Below are 12,661 nucleotides of genomic sequence, written 5' to 3'. Positions count from 1 at the left end.
GTACGCAGCTAAATAGGAAATTGATTTTATTTTCTGAAACTTAGAATGCGTTTTTTCTCAAAACAAAGCTCTTGGCGTGTATGCCCTTTTACAAAATCAATACCGATATGGAACAGAAACTCAAAATGATTTCAAAGTTTTTTTTTAAATTCGGGAAAATATTAACTAACTTTAGAAAATGCGTGTGAGTTTCGAAATTCATGAATTAAATTTTGAAGGAAATGAAAAATGTTTAAATTTGAACGATGATTTCAAACACCGCTTTTCTTTTCCATTTTTTATGATGATTCGAACCGAAAATCAAGAATCCTAATACGAAATATGCAACACAAACAAAATTCGATTTTGATAGTATGGAATCAGAACCTCTAAAATGAGTTAAATTTTATTTGAAATTTAATATTCAGAAATGAATTACTATCAATAAGTGAGAAAATTTAGACAAACTAAAGCTGAATTCTGAACCTTAGATTAGTTTTCGAGGTTTTGACAAGAGTTCTGAGTCAAGATTGCTACTATCGAATTATCTTACTCCATCATCAAAATTTGCATAAGAATAACAAATATTGAATGTAGAGTAGAATATTTTTTGCTTTTGATGGACCCTCATGTGGCGAGGGGGGTTTAACCCCCAAAACTCCCGTTTCTACGGCCATGCAACAACCCCTTAATGCAGTAGTTGTTCATCTTCAGAATTCAAATGATTTTTCAAACGGCGTCACTCCATTAGAATATCTTTTGGTAAACATTTTAGTATTTTTTTAGTGTAGTGGTGTTTTGTGATCATTATACCTTCTCAACCAGCTGTACTGAAATTATAATTATTTGAATGATGCATTTGTTTGGATCATATTTTGCATAGTTAAATGAAGACTTCATTCCATTACAATGGTACAAACTGGGAAGAATTTTTTTATCTTTATTCACTTCAACTTACATGATTTAACATTCAATAACCGAACACAAAGAAAAACAATAATCATTCACAGAGTAAGGTGAACTACCAACGAAAAACACTTCCGAATTTTATGGCCACCCATCCGTCAATGGTACAGGTTTTTAGTCGGAGTTTAGTATATCGAACAGCAGGTTTTGGGAACGTTTAACGCCAAAAAAAACCTACTCCGGTGCGAATTTCAAGGTTACCAACCATCGCGAAAACGATCCACGAAAAAGTAAACAAACGCTGCAGCAGCTGAAGGCAAAAGGAAACTGTGTGAATCTGAGTGGTTTCACGGAAATTTGGGTTGATGTTTTATTGGAACTTTTGTAGCAGTACCAATTTGTGCCGTGAAACTGGCTAAGCCAATCGCCGGTCTTATAGCGTAGAAACGACGAGATGCTTGACGAAACCATCGTTTGTATTAGCACCGATGACGGAAGGTCAATTTAGAGGTTCAGTTTTTTGCTTCCTCTTAATTCAGCTACGATACTTTTATTCTTCTAATCCGAATTACCAGTCGAACTTTGAGGTATCGATGTTTTTCTACGCAGTGCCATTAAAGTCAAGTATTCAGCAGTGCTTTAAATTTGATTACTATTTTCATGCTTGCTTTCTGTGGAATTATACGAGCAATAGATACTAGGACAATCGATAATTATACAGTGCGATGTTTTCTACGAATACGAGCGAGGTGATATTTGACAAAGTCATTTCGAGTCCTAGTCACTAGTCTGACTTGGCCAAGGCGACACAAATGGTCAATGACGAAAAAATGTAACCCATACGTTTGCCTTCAGAGTGCGAAGAATTCGAGCACGCTTTTTTCGAGCTTAAACCTTGCGGCACGCACCAGAGGACAGACACACATCAACACATTGGCGACACCGCAAGCAAATGTTCAGCACCCGGTCGCATTGAACTCTTTGCAACAACGCAAAACGCAAATTATGATGTGTGTTTCCCACAAGACAAACCACACCAGCTAGCGACGCGTTAATCTGTAACAGCTGTGGTGCTTGCTGTGAAGCCATACTCTTGCTCGAGTTGAGAAGGCATCGGCACGCACATCGCCATGGCATGGTATGACATGGCTGGGGCGACTCGATTCAAACAGGTTTGAACTTGGGTGCAACTCGATCAGTCAAATGCATTGCTGAGTGTTGTGTGCAGTCAGTCAATGGAGGCTCGTTTAACCAACAAGTATCACAATAATGCTACCGGGCCCCAAACATTATGCGCCTTACACATGTGAGTATGTATGACGCAAGGTTGACTTCAAGGCTGTTGCGGTTTTACATGTAATACCTACTCACTCTTTGCCTGTTGGTTCGCATTCGGTCATAAGTGTTAATCGAACGAGTTTGTTGGCTCGAAATTAAACGTAAAGCGAAACGATAGGTCAAACGTTCAAGGGTACATTTTGCGGCAATCGAATAAATCAATAGATTTGATTGAATAATTGATTACACAATAACTGATCTACAGTGTACACAGTAAGCGAATAAAAATGCAGTTTTGTATGGTTTCCAAACACTAACCTGCACTTTAACGTTCTGATCATTTGGGTCCTCAGAGTGTAAGGGGCAGGGTAGGATTAAGTCTATGGAGGGCCCTATGATTCGATTTTTGTTAATACCATCTCAATAGATACATATAACTTTAAATGAGCAAAGTAACTGGAAATGAGTTACATTCGAATAACCATTATGTGTGCGTGCATAGAAGGTAGTTTCTGGTATCTTCAAATAAAAATAGGTAATTCATCACGTGCAAACATTACGACACAGTTAAGTAATTCATCATTAATTATGATTAAAGCTGTTAAATGCAAAATTAAATTCACAATTTATTTAATACCTCACCAACTAAAATTCTCTGGTTTAGAAATATTCAAGGATAGATATTTAATATGTGTTTCATTGATTCATTGATCGCCTGGCATGTGCTTCATCGAAAGCATTAATAATATATCCCTTATTATAATTGGGAAGTAACATGAAGATTTCAGACTAAGAATATAAAATTTAAAAAAAATTAAATAAAAGCATTGAATTCAAATTTTATGGCCAGAGTGGCCAGCGCGTTTCCATTTTCAACCAGTTTTTTCCCCGGTTTTTCCGTAAGATATTTTATGATTTCCTTGGTTTTAAATAACATAAAGCAATCTGTACATCGTTTTTTGCCAAAGAAGTAGACATTTATATGTATGAATTTTTTTAGGAATATTTTACAGAAAATAAAATATTAACAAATTTAAATGTAAAGCTTCGAGAAAATAGTTTTAATATAAAGTAATTTTAGTATCCTGCGAAATCTCCACGAATATTTCCACCTTCTTCTCAGTCTTTGACAACAATTTGGCTTTACTGTAAAATTTATTTTTAAAACTGCGCCCCAGAGATGGGTCTTGACTCAAACATTCAGTCAGCGAAATTTTTTTTGTAAAGAAATGAATCCAACTTAGATGAAATTTCAGGGACTAGATAAGAGAAAATCGATGTTGAAAAACATGCGAAAAAAATTCGCCTTGTCTCCCGGTGAGACTTGAACCCACATCTTGCGCCTCTCCGGGGCCCATGTAGGGGGAAGTGTTCCTAAATGCGCATGTTGGGTAATATGCGCATACAGCCGATTGACGATATGACTAGAGATTCATCATATCTAATCAGTGCAGTTTGAGGGTAATACGCTTTTAACACACGGCATTAAACAATTAAATTGTTATATAAAGTCAAAAAAATTTAAAAATTCAAACAAGATTTTTGTCAGTTTTGTTATAATATATTGAACTTTAATTATTGTGTGTACAGATTCTGTGAACAACAATTTTAGTGGTTTTTCTTTCTTATTCATCTGGAAATAGGAAATTCAACAAATTAAAGCTTTTGGCAAAGTTGTAAATGAAAAGATTTTGGAATAATAGACAGGTTCTGAATGCACATATCAAGGCAGGTTAAATGCCTATATCAAGAAAAATAGATTAGTATTATAAATTTTTTACTTTCTATCATTTAAACATTAAATCTACGCTCAAATCACGATCTTACAGCGAAAAAAAAAGAACTTCCTACTGATCCGATAAAAATACTATATGAACAAAATATTACCCTGAAATATGGCCATATGGCATTCTTAACTATGTTTCATGCAAAAGAACTAGTGATGTGAAAAATTCCACCAAAATTTCAGCCTTGACGTATGCTTAACATCCGTTTCTACCATTTTCAATTAAATAATTTCAAAATATTGCAATTGTAAATGAAATATAGCTTAAAACATAAATATGCGCATTTAGCCCGCCGGTTTCGGAAATCGGCTATTTTCACTTCTTTTATTATAAAATTATTTTCTCAAAAACTGTAAGAGATTTTAACAGAAAAATTGCTCTTATGTATAGAAAACAGATGTCCGCTCATGTGCATATCGTTTTCAGACTTCTATCTATTGGTATATGGGAGAAAATGAGGGCTTTCCTTAATATGCGCATATAGCCCGCCTCTCCCCTATTAACATTCTACTACAGGAGACCAACCTGGCGTATGAATATTCTACTGGTTGAGTGCAGGCTTGTAATTGGTCACCATCGTTTGAATTTTTCCGGAGACAACCACCACACATCGTTCGTGACAATCGTGGAGAGCGCAATCGTTTGATCGGAGAGCAAAAAAATGTAAAACGAAATTTTGATCTTTTTTGTGATTAGTCGTTTGACTGTCATCCCTCTTGCGTAGATAATCGAGATAATCATTCCACATTGTTCGACCAACACATCCAAACATCACCCGGCGCTGCAGAGTGACGAATTTTTTTTTCAACAGGAGGGAGTGAATAGAAAAGATTGCATTTGCTTATTGAGTCTGTAAGTTCTGCTGCGTGAAAGAGATAGGCGATGTCGTAAACTGTCGGGAATGATGGTCGTTTGACCATCAAATTATCCCTCTCGTGTACCAAGACACGAAATTTTGTTCGACAATCACACAAAGAAGAATGAATGTCGTTTCGTTTGATGGTAGTCGACTGTTCGGCAAGTTTTCGGTCGCATTCGTTTAATGGCACGAACAATGATACTGATAAAAGCAGGCTGTGCGACTGTCAGAGAAAATGTCGATGGTTTACAAGTCTGGTTGAGTGTCGATGTCTATCGGAATGAAGGGAATAGTTCTCCCATGTGATCATAATCATTTTTCTTGGTCTATTTCTAGAGGCGCAAGATGTGCGTTCAAGTCTCACCGGGAGACAAGGCGAATTTTTTTCGCATGTTTTTCGCATCGATTTTCTCTTATCTAGTCCCTGAAATTTCATCTAAGTTGGATTCATTTCTCTACAAAAAAAGTTTCGCTGACTGAATGTTTGAGTCAAGACCCATCTCTGGGTCGCAGTTTTAAAAATAGAAATAAGGCGGTGCCAAACACCGAAATTGGCTGGATATTCAAATACGCCAAACGCATCATTTCTCATCATAACTGACAACCCGTGCAGGATATGAGAAGGCAATGCAAATCTTGCCGTGCTTAAAAATGTCCAAACTTGATTCCAACTACCATAAGATGAAATGATGGGAATAGAAATAGACCAAGAAAAATGATTATGATCACATGGGAGAACTATTCCCTTCATTCCGATAGACATCGACACTCAACCAGTATAATATTCATACGCCAGGTTGGTCTCCTGTAGTAGAATGTTAATACATGGGCCCCGGAGAGGCGCGAGATGTGGGTTCAAGTCTCACCGGGACACAAGGCGAATTTTTTTTCGCATGTTTTTCAACATCGATTTTCTCTTATCTAGTCCTTGAAATTTCATCTAAGTTGGATTCATTTCTCTACAAAAAAAATGTAAAATTTATTTTCATGGTTTGGATTTGATAAAATATTGCTTTAATATAACGCCATGTGATCTGAAAGTTTCAAGTTCAAGTTTCAATGAAAAATTCGTTTATTTTTTGCTGTCCATTTACTGAATATTACTATTGAGCTCTGGCTCCTGATATTTGTAATATGATCATGAATCCATGATCATGAGTCCGAAAAATATTTATACATCAACAGTGTTGGTATAGGATAATGAAAGCAATATAAAGTTTGTAGGTGATGTTATTAAGCCAATCCGTCATAGCTAAGGTTGCCAGATTGCCCGGTTTCATCCGGGTTTGTTCGGATATTTCATACAAAATTTCGAAACAGTCCGGCCCGGCCCGGTTGCCCGGATTTAATTGGAAAATGCCCGGATGTTGCCCGGATTTATTCACTTTATTTGGCAAATAAAACAAAAAAAAAAACAAATTGTGTTTTAAAAATTGATAATTTATGCCTCCAAAACGAATTTTTTGAGCAAATTTTATAAACAAATAATCATGAAAGGATTTTTGAAAGCCTCTAATACGATTTACAATCTGTCGATGTACTTTGATGAAAAAACTTTTTTTTTTCAATATTTTTTGTTCTTGATATTTGTTCAAAAAATTTTGAGTTTTGACAAAATTTGCCCGGATTTCGGTCGTCAATTTTGAAATCTAATGCCCGGATTTTGCCAGGTTTTTATAAAAAATTGCCCAGATTTGTCCGGCCCGGATAGGTACTTTAAAAAAATCTGGCAACCTTAGTCATACTAGGTAAAGTGTTTTACGTCATCGAAAAATGTAATAATTTGTACATCTATTGCTCGATTTTTTAATTTTTTATGAGAATCAAAAACTTTAAAAAACTCTTATACGGTGTTAAAAACTATGTCATCATCAACTTGTTAACATTCAATGATAACTTTATTACAGTATATTGAAATAAAAATTAAATGAGTGTTGTGGTATACAAATGTTTCATCTAACCCTGCTTTTGCATGATGCCTTGTTTGACGGTATCTAGAGTCTGAGCTCTGGATGATGACTTCTGGAATTCTGGAAATTAATGAGAAATCTAAGAATTTTCAATTCGGTCCCAAAAACGTATGAATATTGAATATATTAATGAAAACTTGAAATTTCAAATTTTTATCCAAATTTTCAAAACCGTGCTAAGGGTGAAATTTTAAAATTCTGGATTATTTAAATTAATTCTTAATAAATATGATTCCGAAACTCGTACACATATGATTAGTATTTTTCTCATTTCTATCCTAATAAAGAATGCGGATCTCAGTTAAATCGCAACATTTATAAATAACACAAACAAAAAAAACAGTGTTATCCGATTTTTTTCTAAATATATTATTAATAAAATGGAAACTTGAAGTATGGTGCTTTCGTATTTCCAATTAAAAATAGCCGAAAATTAGTCAATTTCATTTCATCCTCATTTGTTCAATATAGTCATTCGATTTTAAGGGCCGGACTCTATAAAAATGTTTTCCGTTCATTTGAAATATTTTTTCTACAGTTCCGCTTATTTTGAGATTTGATTCAGCATAGCTTGTCTCTCATGAAATTTTGAATATAATGAATTCTTAGTCAGTTTTAAGAAAGGTGTTAAGCATCAAGTTTCGAAATAAGAATTTAGAAAAAAGTATCAACGTATGAATGCAATGTTATCAAAACTTGGATTTCTTTAACTTAATTCTTCATCCAGACTTTCCACCCAAGGTTTTTAGCATACTAGCTGACCCGGTGTGCTTTGCTACACCTTCCAAAAATAATTAAATTTTAGGAAATTATTCGAATTTGTTTTTTTTTTGTTGACATTATTCTAAATCAATCTAAAAAATCTAAATTTCAACATAATTCAAAAGCAGCTGTTTTAAAATGAGAGCTTCAACTGGAGTTTAGAATTGCACTGCAAAGATGATTTAATCTAATTTTCTGAAACTTGATTTCTAAATTAGTTTTCAAAGATCTGCAATTTTTGAACTGTTTTATAAGCTTCAAATTGATTCTTCAATTATGCCAAATTATGCGGGAAGGGCTTACGAACTGCAAACACATTTTTAGTATCGTTACTAACGTCTCATTTTACTCAATTTTTCTGATAAATTTTCGAGTTTAAAGTGAGGGTCTCAAATAATTCGTACGCAAACAACAACTATCATATTTTTTATAGGCAGAGCTGCAAATTATCAATGTCAGACGGCCAATATCAGCTGACTTTGATACTGCTTAGCATGTCCATGTCATGTGATACTGATTTTTGGTTAGCGACATAAGCTTAAAATGTTATGACCAAGTTGAATGAACGACATCATTCTTACAGCTAACAACTATCTTTTTTTCAACTGTTGCACAACTTATAACGTAAAATCCCTCCCAACACAACCGAAAAATGAAATAGAAAGACGATTGTATGTGTTATGCGAGTGGAGTGCAAAAATGTCATTCAATATTCGCATTGCTGTCTGACTGACATTGTAGTTTGGTCATTCAACTGGTAGACGACTTTGATATTCTTTCGATAACATTAACTACACAGCAAAAAAATCTGAATCCTTAAAAGCATTGAAAATGAAAACCCACAACATTACATGACATAGAATGCGGTTTCGTAATGTAAATTTGCAAAATAAAAATAAATTGAACCATTAATCGCACTGAAATTGAATCACATTAATATTACATGACGCAGAACACGATTTCCTAATGTAAAATTCCGTCATTTATGATGCTTCTTTTTATTTACATCATATGTGATGTAATTTTACGACTTTTTCCGTATGCACCAAACATATGAATTATTAACAGCACTGAATAAAAATTTTTCTTAAAATTACATGTCATGGACATAAATCTGAATTCTCAAAAACATGGAATTACGAAGTTACATAAAATTACACGCGGTGGAATAATCTAACCGCATGTAAAATTTCGCAAATGAATAAAAAGAAATGTTATGTCAAAAACTGTTTCTGTGTCGTGCATCGGTATTCCGTTCAGAAGTTTATTTGTTTAGTTTTCAGCAATTTCAACTATAGTCAGGGCTTGAATTTAATCTATGTGAATATCACTGCAGTGCACTGGGCACATATAGCTTTTGTACGGTACAAACCGTACAAACAAAACAAAACAAAAGTTTTGTTTTCCAAAATTTCAACACACTAAAACAAAAATTTCTATCGGACAAAAAACTACGCAGCGGTTAGTAATCTGTATTAATTACAGACAAAATCACACCGCTAAGAAACCAAATATGTCGTAAGTATCAAATTTTAAGTGATTATTAAAAATCTTTGATAATAACCGTTTATTCCGTCTCATAGGCACCCAAAAACTTCTTCCCAGGAGCACCAGAGATTAAACCCTCTGAGCAGTGCCGTGTCTGTGAGAAGTAGAGATTCTGGTAGGAACTTGCCAAGCGATCCGGTCCATGCAGACTGCTGCGTTCGATTGTTCGAATCGTATCTGTTCTGCCTACGGGCGGCAAAACAAGGTCGTGTTGACGAAAATCGAGAACAACAAGTGAGAGCAACGATTCGTGGAAAGAAAAGATTCTCTTGCATTCCTGCGCTGGTAAGAAATACACCGAAGACTACAGAACCGGAGGGTAATACTTTTCTTATTTTCAGTTCAAATCGGTAGAATGACATCTTCCGAAGATCCATTTGAAACGGCAGCAGGAGCTTCCTTCAAAGATGAATGTAGCATTAAGTACAAATTGTGAAAACAACGGTTCTTCCGGAAGTGCTAACAAGAAAGTGGAAGTTTTTGACTCTGACAAGCATTCACTGAGGCAAATTTGAAAGCCGCCGCTGGCTACCAGGATACGGTCAATGCGGTACATATTCAAAATGAGTAATTATCCAGCTGAAGGACTCTGGATTTTTGCATTTCCTAAAGTAGTGGGAGGAAATTTTGGTAGGTACCTCAGTTTGTTTTCATAAACGGGTCGATTCTGTTCTTTATTATGATAAAAGAAGTACTCTAATACGTTTTTTATTAATAATTTCAGGTGTTAGTGTTCGCCATGACAATCTGCTTGCAATATCATCCTGAAGACTAATCCGAATGGTCGATTCATACGGCAGCATATAAATATTATTATGATCTACTCTCTGGTACAAGAAATTTCTGGTGAGTTTCTTTTAAAATATGTATAGAATTGTAATGCGAAAAATTAAGAGTAATGTCGCGATGAAGAATAAAGCAATTTATTAAAATAAATATTTTGTTTTTAATTCATATCACAAAACTAAACAAATTTGTAAAATTACATCATTTATGATGTAATGTAAATGGAACATTACATATGACGGAATATTCAGTGCGGGTTTGATTATTACACGTCTGTTAAATTTTACACGTCTTCTTTTTTACAGACATGTAATATTTAACTCTCACTGAATATTCCGTCACATATGATGCTTCTTTTTCTTTACATCATATATGATGTAATTTCACAGATTTTTTTGGTAGTGTGTACTAGACGTTGGTCAGGAGGAAACGATATTTACTGAAATTTAACAGCCTTGTTAATAGGTACTCAATTTATGCCAAAACAAAATTGTAAACCCTTTCGATCTGCAACTGCTGGAGAGAGATAGGGATCCCATTTATTCGTAATCAAAAACCCTATCATATCAAAATTGGTTCGATTGGATGATAATTTCTTTAGCAATACAACCAGTGTTACGAAAATCACTCGGAAGAAACGCTCATGATAGGTTTCTATTTGGAAAAATTCAAAGCCGAATGTTGCTGCCTGTAGTTCTCTAGAGAGTCGGCAGAGCCACAATGCGAAGTCAATGTAAACAAGATTCAAAAGCGAGAGCGGATGCGCATCAAAGTTGATCTCTGAAGCTCACTACCTGGTGTATCAGAAGTGATTGAGACACTTACTGATACAAGATCCAATTCGAAAATCCACTCACTAACTCACTCAAACTCAATCAATGCGGCCTTGCATCGGTTCACACTGCCTGCGTTCTTTCTGACAAAGCAGCAGATTCATTTGAACATACATACTGCCTGCGTGTTTGAATGGCTATTTTGGTCCTCCCCAACAACAGCAACACCAAAGCAAGATGTATCAGGCAGACAGCATTCGATCATCGATCAGTAAACAAGTCAGTGAGTGATTGAGCAAGAAAAATTATTGACTGAAAGAAGAATCTGAAAATCAGGTAGCTCCTCACTCAGTTGAGAATTCCAACTGGAAAAGAAACGTCTCTCTTTCAAATTTTATATCTTTGATTCTCGAAGCAGCGCTGTCGAACACAATATTTGCCCCGCTGGGAGATAAACCAACCGATAATTTAGGTTTTGCTTTCGCTGTTGAAAACGTTTCAGTGTCTCTCATGACAATTGAGGGATTTTCGGAACACTGAATACAACACCTCCGTCCCTCCCCTTTCCACATTGCAAGGCAAAAGGGTCTGTAACATTTGATCAAACTTGATCTATTGGCTTACTTACTTCTTCAGTTATACCTACAAACTTTCTGTGTACTCCCTGGAAAAAGAGTGGTATTTCAAATAATCATAGAACCATTTCTCGTACCCAAATGATTTCCCACGTCATATTTGGTTCCATTTGTTAGATAAATTCTTGGTTTATGCAAAACAATTGTATGGGAGCTTATCTCTTACCTAACTTTAACCCCAATTGAAGGAGAAAGGAGTCTCAAATAAGCATATAACCTTTTCTCGTATCCAAATACCCTCCCATGCCAAATTTGTTACGTTTCCTCTATAAGCTTTAAAGTTATGCAAACAGTTGTTGAGGATCCCTCCATCTCTCCTTGCTCACCTCACTGAGAGGATGCAGTGGTGCTAAATGTTCATAGAAACATTCCTCGAATTCAAATACCCTCCCATGCTAAATTTGGTTCCATTCGCTGGATAAGTTCTCGAGTAATGTAAAAAATGTATGGGAGCTTCCTCTCCCCTTAAAATTTTCTCACTGGAAGAACAGCGAGTTCTTAAAGTATAATAGTAACATTTTTAGTATTCAAATTCCTTCCCAAAATAAATTTGGTTCCGTTTGCTTGATTATTTTTTTTTATTAATACTGCAAATTCTATAGGAGCCCCCTCTTAAAAAGCTTCGTTTTGGTTCAAAACTCATCCATGATTTTTTGCAGATTTTTTCAGGAACGTTTGAATGAGTGAATTTTTACATTTATGTTTGTATGGAAAAATTGAATATTAATTTCTTCTAAAAAATCATTATAGTTTTAGTTCCGACTCAGTCTAATGTAAAAGCTCAGCTAAATTTAAAACAGCGTTTTGTCCGTTTAAATTTGAAGTCGTACTTCTGTACTATTTAAGACGTTAAAATTGGAAACTATTTGCCGCTGGATATCGTTTCGTTTGACCAGGAAACTAAAAACGACTTCCGAAAGCTATTATCGACATTTTCGGTTTGATGGTTTGTTCAGTTTATTTCTGCGATTGTTTCGTTTCATTTTCCCGTTTCCCATGTCTTGCTCGCTTCAAAGGTGAGACGCGTGCAGCAACGTTCTTTTTCATGTTTACCTCCTCGGCTCATAGATGGATAGCTAGCCGACTTCAATAGTTAAGTTCAGCAACCTGCCGGAGCATTCCGACACCCTGCCTGGCAAAGAGTGATGGTTTATGTTTTCCTGCATAAATTGGAAACACAATCCCAACATTTTTCCGCTGGCTGAGCATATCTAAATAACCAAATGGTTATGACTGTTTGAATATGAAACGATTGAAGTTGTAGCTGCTTTGAAGAATTTGTCAGAAACAATTTGGGGCGTTAAGGAAAAAGTTTAGCACTTGTGACCTTTCGAAATGTTATCACCGTTTTGCTAATGTGCCTAGGCTACAGGCTACG

At 35.3% G+C, this 12,661-nt stretch overlaps 1 protein-coding gene and 1 long non-coding RNA gene across 8 annotated transcripts in view; one reads left to right on the top strand and one right to left on the bottom strand.

Moving 5' to 3' along the window:
• Nucleotides 1-12,661, bottom strand: part of LOC129748896 (serine-rich adhesin for platelets) — a 316,501-nt gene that overhangs the window by 161,004 nt on the left and 142,836 nt on the right. The gene's annotated exons all lie outside the window — the stretch shown is intronic.
• LOC129748898 (uncharacterized) lies at nt 8,988-9,920 on the top strand. The gene is made up of 4 exons (XR_008737862.1): nt 8,988-9,059; nt 9,125-9,374; nt 9,431-9,719; nt 9,814-9,920. It is a non-coding gene; the product is annotated as an uncharacterized LOC129748898 (long non-coding RNA).

The sequence above is a fragment of the Uranotaenia lowii genome, chromosome 2 (assembly GCF_029784155.1).
Source record: "Uranotaenia lowii strain MFRU-FL chromosome 2, ASM2978415v1, whole genome shotgun sequence".
NCBI lineage: Eukaryota > Metazoa > Arthropoda > Insecta > Diptera > Culicidae > Uranotaenia > Uranotaenia lowii.
Note: the sequence above shows the minus strand (reverse complement) of the source record. Positions and strands in the feature narration are given on the sequence as shown.